Raw genomic sequence first — 10,559 nt, 5'->3', positions numbered from 1 at the left:
GCAGGATCCATGAAGTCGACAAACAGTAACCCGTGAAGATCCCGAAACAAAGTTGCTACGACTTTGTCAGCAGACTATGTAGTAAAAGTGGGAATCTCAGCGCGCTTAGCAATGGCTTTTTTTTGAGTGGCATAATAAACGAATACAGCAGTGTGTCAGCCATTAGCCCCGAGAACGGTTTCCCTGCGACCCCAGAGCTTTGGAGACCTTATTTACTTAACTTACTTAATTTGGAGACCTTACCTTACTCTTACATTTCAGGGTTGGTAGGACACGTCCTGGTCATGTGGCGTTTCCGGCTTTCAGGCAAAACCGAGTCGGGGTGAGTTTGATATGAATTTTTCTAAAATGAGTTCGTCCGCTGCGAGAGTGCAGAAATGAGTACGAAAACATGAAAATCATTGCGACACCTACTAAGCCGTTTTATTCAGTTTCTGTAGCCGATTTGTCGTCACCGCAGCAAAAAAAAAGCGTTTCGCTGCGCCCATCCCCGGTCACTCGGTATGGCACACTGCGCCGTATGTAGCAACACACGTCCGCGCCGTCCGGAGCCCCCTGCCAGAATGCCACACCATCAGCGGGACAATGCTGCAGCAGTGATACAACCGCTCTCTGATTGGCTGCAGCCGTGCGACCACGCCGTCTCCTCATTGGCTAAGCCACGTGACGTGCTCGTCGTCACCTGCTTTTCTTTCGCGCTTCAAGGTCACGGCGCGGCTTCGGACAGACTCCGGCGAAATCCGTGGATGGATGCAATAATGCTAGTGAAATGAAATCTGCAGATACAACTGCGAAACTCTGGGCGCGTCCCGTGTACTCTATTGATGGTATCTTCTTTGTCTGCCAATTCTTGCGATTGTTACTGCTCACCTGGATCACATGAATTAAGCATCCCCTTCCTGCGCAGTCATGAATGGTGTGTGCGTATGAACACATGGGTGGTCTTTACCGCTATCCAGTTTGGTTCTAATTAGTCCGGCGAGCTGTGCAGTGCCTATACGCAGAACTCGGTTCACGAAAATTTGACATGTAAGCTATGAGCAGGGCGTACTGGCAGAAGAGCGCTCGCGAGGTGTTACTATAGGCCTAACACGCTTCGCATCGAAGCCGCAGTGGACAGTACTTTCAAGCTAGCCACTGCTTATCGCTACAATTCTATCAGTGTTACTAGTATACAATTGATTAATCGCTGATTATATTAAGGTACAGCTACTCTCCGCAACACCTTTGCAACGAAGCGAGTGAAGCACGCAACGCGAGTTAGGCTGGCTTCACCGCATTACAGTGATGTAGCGTGGAAAATGAGTGGGTACATGCGACCGAAGGCAACCCTCAGCGCCAGTCCAGTTGGTTGTGTCTTCTCTGCTGTCCCTGTTTTTTGCGCTGTATATACTTTCCTTAATATGAGCAACCCTCAAGAACGCTGCACGTTCCTCTCGTCATGTGGCTTGAAATCGCTAGCGCTGTCAGCAGATTCCCAAAACCACGCAGCTGATCTGTCTACACGCGCGAAAATTGATCTAGGAGCGCTGATTGGATAAGCACCACTTGCAGTATAGCGACTCTAAATTATCGGACATATATCGAACATCGAACAAATATATCGAACATCCGGCAAAATCGGAGCTCTATATACTATGTGCATTTCACACATTTTCAAATAGATGAATTGTGTGTACGAAATAGCGAATAATTGGAAATATCCGACTTCGATATATCCAGGCTCGACCACCTCCTACGAAAACTTCTCCCCGCCGCATCCCTTATCATTTGGACGTATGGGCCGATACTTGCTACTCTCTGCTCAACGTTAAGCGGCCAACGTTTTCACCGATGTGGCGGAAAATCGCCGCCAATTGCCCCCGACTTCCAGCCGCATCCCGCCATCTCAATCCAAGCTTCTTGTATCTAAGGTGTTTACTAAAGCTTTTCTCCCAATCTTCCTCTTCGACCTGAGCCTCAAGAGTTCGTTGCAAGAGGAGACCCCAAGATGCGATTAGATCCGAAGGCCCGACGCTATTTACTAATCATCATCATCATCAGCCTGACTACACCCACTGCAGGGCAAAGGCCTCTCCCATGTCTCTCCAACTAACCCTGTCCTTTGTCAGATGCCGCCACTGTATCCCCGCAAACTTCTTAATCTCATCCGCCCACCTAACTTTCTGCCGTCCCCTGCTACGTTTGCTTTCTCTTGGAATCCACTCCGTTACCCTTAATGACCAGCCGTTATCTTGCCTTCGCATTACATGCCCTGACCAAGCCCATTTCTTCCTCTTGATTTCAACTAAGATGTCATTAACCCGCGTTTGTTCCCTCACCCACTCCGCCCGCTTCCGATCTCTTAACGTTACACCTATCATTTTCCTTTCCATAGCTCGCTGCGTTGTCCTTAACTTAAGCTGAACCCTCTTTGTTAGCCTCCACGTTTCTACTACTTGATTACGTTTCTACTTGATTTACTAATCAAGTATATGTAATCCTTTTCATAAAACTATGCACCTCCCTATTATTTAACGCCCACTGTTCACCAACACAGCCTGCGCGCATGGACTTCGCAACCGTTCCGGGAAAGCGGCCTCTCGTACTCGTTTTCTAACGCTCTCAAAGAGGGCGCTCTTTGTCCCTAGCGATTAGGGTGCCTCGATGCGGCGGGAGGAGCGCGCGCATCGAGGCACCCTACTAGCGATGCTCAAAGCGCGCGTGCCTTGCCCCCACCGCCTCCACCTCTTCGGCTGGGAAGGGCGCGACTTTTGGCCGCGCGCGTTCCTTTATCGGCGTCAAAAACCGCAAAGCCGTGACGAGTGCCAGACGCTGCGCTCTGCAGATATTCGGAACCTCCGATCGCCTAGGGTGAGCGAGGATCTGTTCCGCACGACCTTTCGCCGCCAAACGGCAGGATATCTGGGATAACGCGTCTATAGTTCAACTGGAGATAGACGTACAAAGTGTGCCAGACAACGACGACAGCGCAGATTTTACACTCGAAGGCAACGTGAGAAGTCGGTAAGAGAGTGTGGCATCATCTGTCTATTTTTGACGTAGTATACGTTAACTTGTTGTAGGGCGCAATTCCTCCACCTGTTGTCATTATTAAGACATGGTCAAAGCCTTTTTTTATGTTGCGCGTTTACGCCAGTTATTGTTCAGCACCTGTAAGGTACAGGAGGTATTCAATGAGGCCGCGCTACCAGACGCCACGAGTGTCGTCGCGGCTAGCGCTCTATGACGTTAGTGATCCATTACGTTCGTGCACGTTTAAATGTGCCAGTGCCCACGATTCTCTGTGGAACGCTCTACGTGCATAAAGTTTGAAGCGTGCACAACTATTCTGTGCCGTGGTATAACCGCGCTGTCGGTATTGTAGTTAGACTGCCACCCTATCTCGGGGCCGCGACTCGACAGCAGGAAATTACGGCGGGCACTTAAGACTATTTAAATGCTTTGAAGGCGAAAGCGATAATTTTTTAGTTTAGATTTTTTTCTTCCTTTCAATGATACACCTACGTCGGCACCCTCACGCACGGTTCCTGGGCTCGCCCGCTTGTCAAACAACTGCACGCTTCCATAGTTGCACATCGGTTAATTCAACGCACTGCAGCTGTCCTGTACTTCACACCAGCGCCTCCGAAGTCGTACAAGGTCGATGTTTTCTCAAAGCGAAGCTTTTCAGAGTGTCCGCCGTTTATTTCGCGCAGCTCACGGCGTATCCACTCAGGCACACGATTTTAAAGATAGGACAGAAATTACCTACGACGAGACGCGGAAGACACTCACAGTTCGCAGATCACGGAGTCAAATGCAGCGGCTGGCTGCAACGCCGCGGTAAGCGACCGCAGACACGGGTAATGCCCCGCCAGCCGCTAGCGCCCCTTGCGGATGACGTCACACAAATACCTCCTATATTTATGAGTGCCAGTACCAAAAATCTTACTTGCTTGAACTCAGAGGCAGTTACGTACGTAACAAAGTGGCCTGCTTTCCTCAAATTATTCAGACAAAAGGTTATGACTCATGTGGTACATGCCTCTTGAGAAAATCTAAAGCTTTCTAAGCGCAATCGAGCTCAGCGCAGAATAAGTTTATTGCTGCAATTCAGTGTGTGTTCGTAGACGTTGTTTTATACTTACACAACGTATCATACAGAGGATTCTTGCTCTCAAAGGTGGTGCGTGAAATTTTGGATAAAATAGATGATGGTAGGCACTTTTCGCCTATTTTTCGAAGCGTAAACATACATCTGTCAATCGTTAGCTATTATGTCAGTTTTCATTGCATTATGCTGCATTAAAAACCATGTCAATTAAGCACAAATAACTATAGACTTGTGCTCTGTGACAGCGAAAATGTTACATGTGGCGTACGTACCACTATATTTCACTATCAATAGTATAATGTAGTGATGGAAACTGGCTAGCGAGTGCTACATTGTTATGAGGTGCAGTAAATGCGACCCCACCTTCGGCCACTTCCAACCGCGCCTGGCAACACAGGCCACTTATTCCTCTTTCCCGCTTGAGCGCATCCTGTTTTTCCCATATCCCAGCCCGGCATGCAGCGGCATTAGAAGTTACCGCAATACATAGTCATATAAAAAGTATGTATAACAGATATATAACGGAACCAAACTTACTTGCGTTTCTTACGCATGCCGAGCGTGCAAGTTCTCGACAGGTTACCATCCATTTGAATACGCACGTCTTTAGTTATGCCGTTATGACTATTCCTGGCTTGCCTGAGTATTGCAACATGTCATAAGTCGTAAGGCAAGAGGAATAAGCGGCCAAAGGTTTGCGAGGCGCGGTGGGAGAAGTGGCCGGAGCCGGCGTTGCATTTACTGCACCTCATAACAATGCAGTACTCGCCAATTGGTTTCCATAGCTACATTACACAAGTCATAAGGCATCCCAAAAATCAAGTGCCTTGTTTCTCTTTTCACAAGAGCAGTCGTGAATCTAGCAACATAAAGACTGCGCTGTGACGGCTTGGCTCTGCTCGCCAGCTGTGTAAGTGCGATCAGGCAGAATGCAACTAGGTGCAAGATAAATGCGATGAGAGCCATAAGCCAGACGTGAAAGTCTGTAGTAGCTGAAAATTAGTTTTTTCCTGTTTTCCACTGTGAACTTGAACTACGCAATGGTGCCGCAAGCTCACTGCTTCGCCATAACACGCATCCCCCCACCGGCTGTTTGCAACGGCGGTAATTCGCGGGTCGCGTTGCAGCTGCTGTAGCTCACACTCTGTGCAAACAGGTGTGCTCAAATCTGGTGAGTGTGTCTTTGCAGCTGCACGCTATAGGATGGCATGTTCTGCGGCGACAAAAAAAAAACCAGAAAAAGGAAAGAGAAAATAGTTTTATCGATCGCTGCGCTACTATTTGTCAGCGCTCAACAAAAAGAAAGTAACAAGCTGCAAGCAGTCGCACAGCTGCAGACACTTTGCAAGTCGGACGACTGGGGATTAGAGTCTCACCATGCTGGACGCACATCGGCTTGATCAATCACGGCGCAGAAGCCTTTGTTTCGAAAAGGCCTCATCCATTAAGGCCTCCAAGAGGCAATGAAAGGACTAATTAGAAGAATGCGCGTTGCACGGGACGTTTCAGGCATTTCTCCATCTTGAAGCATACATATTTGATGTGATTTGCTCGCAAAGCGTAGAATATCTGGTTTTCATGAAAGTGAGGAGCTCGCAAATTTGGAAAAGATCTAACAGATCAACACAAGGTTTGATCTTTGCTTGTTTTTATACAGCTATACAGCTTTCTCGGAGGATTCAAAATTGAAGAAAAATTCGTCCCGGTCCGGGAATAGAACCCGGGAATGCCGCCTGTACGAAGAAGCCCCTCTACCAGCTCTGCTAACCATGGCCGATAGCGGATAGCACGGCGAGGCCGAATTGAGTAAAAGCTAGTAGTGCGAATGGTGCTAGAACATTTTATTTAGAGTAAATTTCCCAGATGGAGCATCTTGGGGATTTTACGCTAAATATATCGGATTATGACGCTTCTTTTTTGTTTTCTGGGGGTCATGCCGGACATTTGGAAGCTCCAGGAGAAAGGAGAAAATTAAGCCGTAAAGACTGAAAAAAAAAAAGCAATCCAAGCCCACTGACGGAAATGAAGATCCTCGGCCACTGGCCGCGACGATCGTCGGCGGTGAAGGCCTCAAAGGCACTGCTCCGCTTCTTGCGGACTTCTGGCCTGCATGACAGGCTGTGACTTCACGAATGCTAACTTCAATTTCCTGGTACTCTCCTTTCGCTTGCATTTTTTTTTATTCCCTCACCCCCTTCCCCCCGTTTAGGGTAACAAACCGATTATTCTTTCGGTTAACCTCCCTGCCTTTCCTCTTCTACCTCCTCCTCCTCCTCCTTTAGGATCAGCCTATTCTCGAGCTTCACTCTTGCCTCTATTTTTCTTTATTGCATGGAAGAACTTCCGTAGAAAGGAGGAAAAATTCAATCAGACTGGTTCGCGTCTCAAGTTACCGGGCTGCTTAATAGGAGCCCGCCATAGCCCTAACTCAACACTGCATCCCCATCAAAACATCAAAATTCAGGGAGGCACACACATGCATCTAGGCACGGCAGCCAGCTTGGAGGTTCTTCGCGTGCAGCATATACACTCCTCACCAAAGCACACTGTTCACGAAACACAGATTTGGACGATCTTGGTGGCTCGGCATGTCTGTCCATCATACAGCTTTTCCAAAGACTGAATAGTCCCATCAACACAAACAGATCATAAGGCACAACAGAGTTTTTGTCAACAGGCAGAAATCTAATAGTGTATGGTGTAATTTCAATGTCCTTCTTAAGATTTCGTTGTAGTATGTCCCAAAAGAACATGGCATCACGGCGCAGGATGAAGCATTGATCAATTGTCTCAGGCACGTTACACAGACGGCAATTCACATTCCAGTGTACAAACATCCCCTTGTCATTAAGAAATGTCTTGACAGGCAGCGTCGCTGAGTGTAGTTTAAAAAAAAAAAAACGTTTTAGCGGCTGCCTGAATGCACATCAGCCTAACACGCTTGAGAACACTGATGTCCAAAGACCCCAGATAAGGCTGCCGATACAATGGTGTAGGGAACAAAGACTCACTGAGAGCCTGGGTCATCTGTTTTCTCGAGAGGCTATACAGGTAATCTAAAGAGAAGCGCACAGTGAGGAAATTGAAAGTGTCAGCAACCTTCTTAAGGAATCCCCATAAAGTCCCCTCACGAGCCTGCACAGTCGGTGCGAATAAGTAAGGCAAATGAAAACTAAGCCGCCTAATGAGCACAGCTACCAGAAACGGGTGGTTTGCCGATTTGAAAAAGAAAAAACGGGAAACAAGTTGATGCACGAACAGGTGAACAAGGCCCACTCCACCACCCTCTAAGGGAAGGAACAAGTTGTCACGCCTCATGGGCTCCCATTGAGAGCGCCACACGAATTTTGCAAATATTCTGTGTATTGCTTGCACCTTCCTCCTTGCACAATGCAGGACTTGAAGGACATACGCGAGCTTTGCAAACAAAAATATGTTACAGACCTGTGCCCTCGCAAACACTGAGAGTTCCCTACCCATCCAAGCCTGTGTTTGCCGCCGTAGAGTTATAATTTGTGAATCCCAGTAGGCTGTACTGTTGCGAACTTGGTGCAGCGGAACGCCTAGGTACTCAAGAGGGCTACAGTCCCAGCATATGCCACCGAACTGGCTTGGCCTAGTTCCCCAATAACCCAACCAAAAGCCTCTGGATTTCTCTAAATTAAGAGCCGCGCCTGATACATCGCAGAACTGTTTAGTCAAGTTTAGAGCCTCAAGTACACTATTTTTGTCAGAACAAAAGAGGGCGACATCATCAGCGTAGGCTAAAACTTTAACTTCACATTGAGCCAGAGAGAAACCACGGATAGCTGCGCTGTTAATTATACTGAGACAGAGGGGTTCCAGATATAGGGCAAACAACAATGGAGACAGTGGACATCCTTGACGAACAGGTGCTTCTAGTGGTATTGGTTTCGTTAGCCCCTGATTAACAATAACCCTTGTATAGGAGTTCTTATAGCACAGCCTTATGCCTTTGAGCAAGACGTCCCCAATATTTGCATACTCCATGACCGCGAACAAGAAATCGTGCCGAACTTTATCAAACGCCTTCGCCAAGTCAATTTGAATCAGAGCTACTTGGCTTCTATCAGTTCACGTCTACTCGATGTCTCGATATATCTCGATACTTTATCACGTTTACTCGATACTCGTCCGTCTATTTTTAAAGATCTCCTACTCCCGCTCATCACCGCAGACTCAACACCTCTGCGGCCAGCGGAAGAGATTCGTCAGAAGCGTTTAGGGCTAATGTGGGCGCCACATTTGTCACTCCCACATTGAACCGCTGATGTCTGATTCCCTATCAGTGTTTTACCTTCAGCAATGTTAAATACTCAGACGCACACAAACCCGACGTCCTACGTATTGAAAACACAGACGACTGCACAGCTGTATGTCAGGTCGCGTGTGAAATTACAGCCTAGAGGCACTGACAGAGAAAGCCAGCTGTCTGATTACAGCAGTCGACAGCCGTGCGCTCTATAGCAGGTGCGACAGCAGACGACGCCCATGAACGATAGTAATGGAAGGCATTCCTTTATTAACTGCGTCGGCAAGTGCGCATTGACGTCGGGCGACCTCTGAGCACGACGCAGAATCCTCTCTTAGGATTAATGACATAGAATGGGATTTGCAAAATTCAGCAGTCGTGTCATCTTGTGAGCGAGCTTCGCGTTAGTTCCCGACCAAACGTGGTACAAAACATCTGTAGTAAAATACAACTTAAAAAATGGCTGAGGCTTAGCTAAGGTTAAGCCTAGTCAGATGCGAAGCATATTGATGGCTAGGCTTGGTAATACATGGCTTTCCTTGGTTGAATACTTGGTCATTTTAATACAACCACTAGAAGCCTTCGTCGTGGGGGAAGACAACGGCATGGCTACAGCGGAACGCCGACTAACCCCGAGACGCGCTTTGGGTGAGCGCCTGGATTGCCACGGAAGCCGCGTCCGTCTGCCCGGTGGAGCGAGCGTTCACCTACACCGAGTGTGAACGCGCGTTCGAAATGCGCGGGAATGCCGCTCGAGGACATTCCGGCGTCTGTGCGATGGCATCGTTCTCCTTCTCCCAGCGCGTGACGGCGATCTGTCGTGACGTCATTGTGTCACGTGGTGTGACGTCACCATACCACGTGGTCTGCACGGCGTGCAACCACAGCGACGGCGCGAGGTGGACACCCGTCTTCCTCTGTCGTGACGTCATGTGTCACGTGGTATGTCACGTGGTGTGACGTCACTGTACCACGTGGTCTGCACGGCGCGCAACCACAGCGACGGCGCGAGGTGGACCCCCGTCTTCCTCTGTCGTGACGTCATGTGTCACGTGGTGTGACGTCACTGTACCACGTGGTGTGCACGGCGTGCAACCACAGCGACGGCGCGAGGTGGACCCCCGTCTTCCTCTGTCGTGACGTCATGTGTCACGTGGTATGTCACGTGGTGTGACGTCACTGTACCACGTGGTGTGCACGGCGCGTAACCACGGCGAAGGGCTGTAGTGTAACTCTAGTAATATGCTTCGCATAAAATCAGCAGCTGGTAACAATGGACCATGGTGCACGGCGTCCTGTATTACTCCGCTGACAAGCCGCAATAGTAGACGAAGTCAGCTTTTTAATCTTTAACTTTATCAAGGAAGCCAGAGGCCTCGAAGTTACTGAGCTTATAATTTCGTCTTTGGATTAAATCTTGTTTAACCAGCAAGAAAAGCTTAAACGGACCACTTTCTTGTCGCGGGGGAAATCTGTGTGGCGGTTCTGAATGTGGGCGGAGCTCCACTGCATAGTTGAGTTGTATCCGACTATGGAAGCCTATCTGAAACCTGCGAGTAGCCGGAAGATGTTGCATTGCCGTTCGCGGTCGCATACAGCCTAAAAGTAAACTTCAAAAGGGCGAACTACTTGAATTCTATCTGCACCGATTATTCAGGCCTAACTGTGCTGCTATAATCTGAATTCTATCTGCGCCGATTATTCAGGCCTAACTGTATTGCTATAATTCCAAGGCGACAAGAGGGAGGGTGAAACGGGCTCGTGCAAAGTTTTTGGCGGAAAATTTTCTGCAACGCATTGTGATCAAAGCCCAGAAAAGCAAAATACTAGCGCGAAAAAATTCGCAACTCAGCTGTAATGCATACACGGCGATTCCGGTACAACTATACAGTAACGCGACATGCTTACATGAATTCACTACAACATTCGTGAGCTTTTCAATGAGCCGTATGGTAACTACGATATAACTGCGCCCACTTTAAGTAGGAATGGCCATCGGAATAAGTCTTTGCGCGCGCAATTATAATTCGACCCTATGAGTTCTAACCCTAATTACTTAGTGCCGCGTCTATGTGAAAGCATCTAGGCTTTTGCAAAGTAGTTTGGACGTGTTATAAGCCGATGACGAATTGTGTAAATGGTTCAGTGATGTGAAAATCGTATATAGATAAACCCATGTGGTACACTGTA

At 48.2% G+C, this 10,559-nt stretch overlaps 1 protein-coding gene across 1 annotated transcript in view; it reads left to right on the top strand.

Annotated features, from left to right (window-relative positions):
- Positions 1-2,753: 2,753 nt before the first annotated feature.
- LOC149364737 (Na(+)/citrate cotransporter-like) overlaps positions 2,754-10,559 on the top strand; it is a 41,074-nt gene continuing 33,268 nt past the window's right edge. Inside the window, exon 1 of the mRNA XM_089574673.1 lies at positions 2,754-3,006. The gene's annotated coding sequence lies outside the window, so the exon portion shown is untranslated. The remainder of the gene's footprint in view (positions 3,007-10,559) is intronic.

The sequence above is a fragment of the Amblyomma mixtum genome, chromosome 2, assembly GCF_055824585.1.
Source record: "Amblyomma mixtum isolate Tamu chromosome 2, ASM5582458v1, whole genome shotgun sequence".
Taxonomy (NCBI): Eukaryota; Metazoa; Arthropoda; class Arachnida; order Ixodida; family Ixodidae; genus Amblyomma; species Amblyomma mixtum.
Note: the sequence above shows the minus strand (reverse complement) of the source record. Positions and strands in the feature narration are given on the sequence as shown.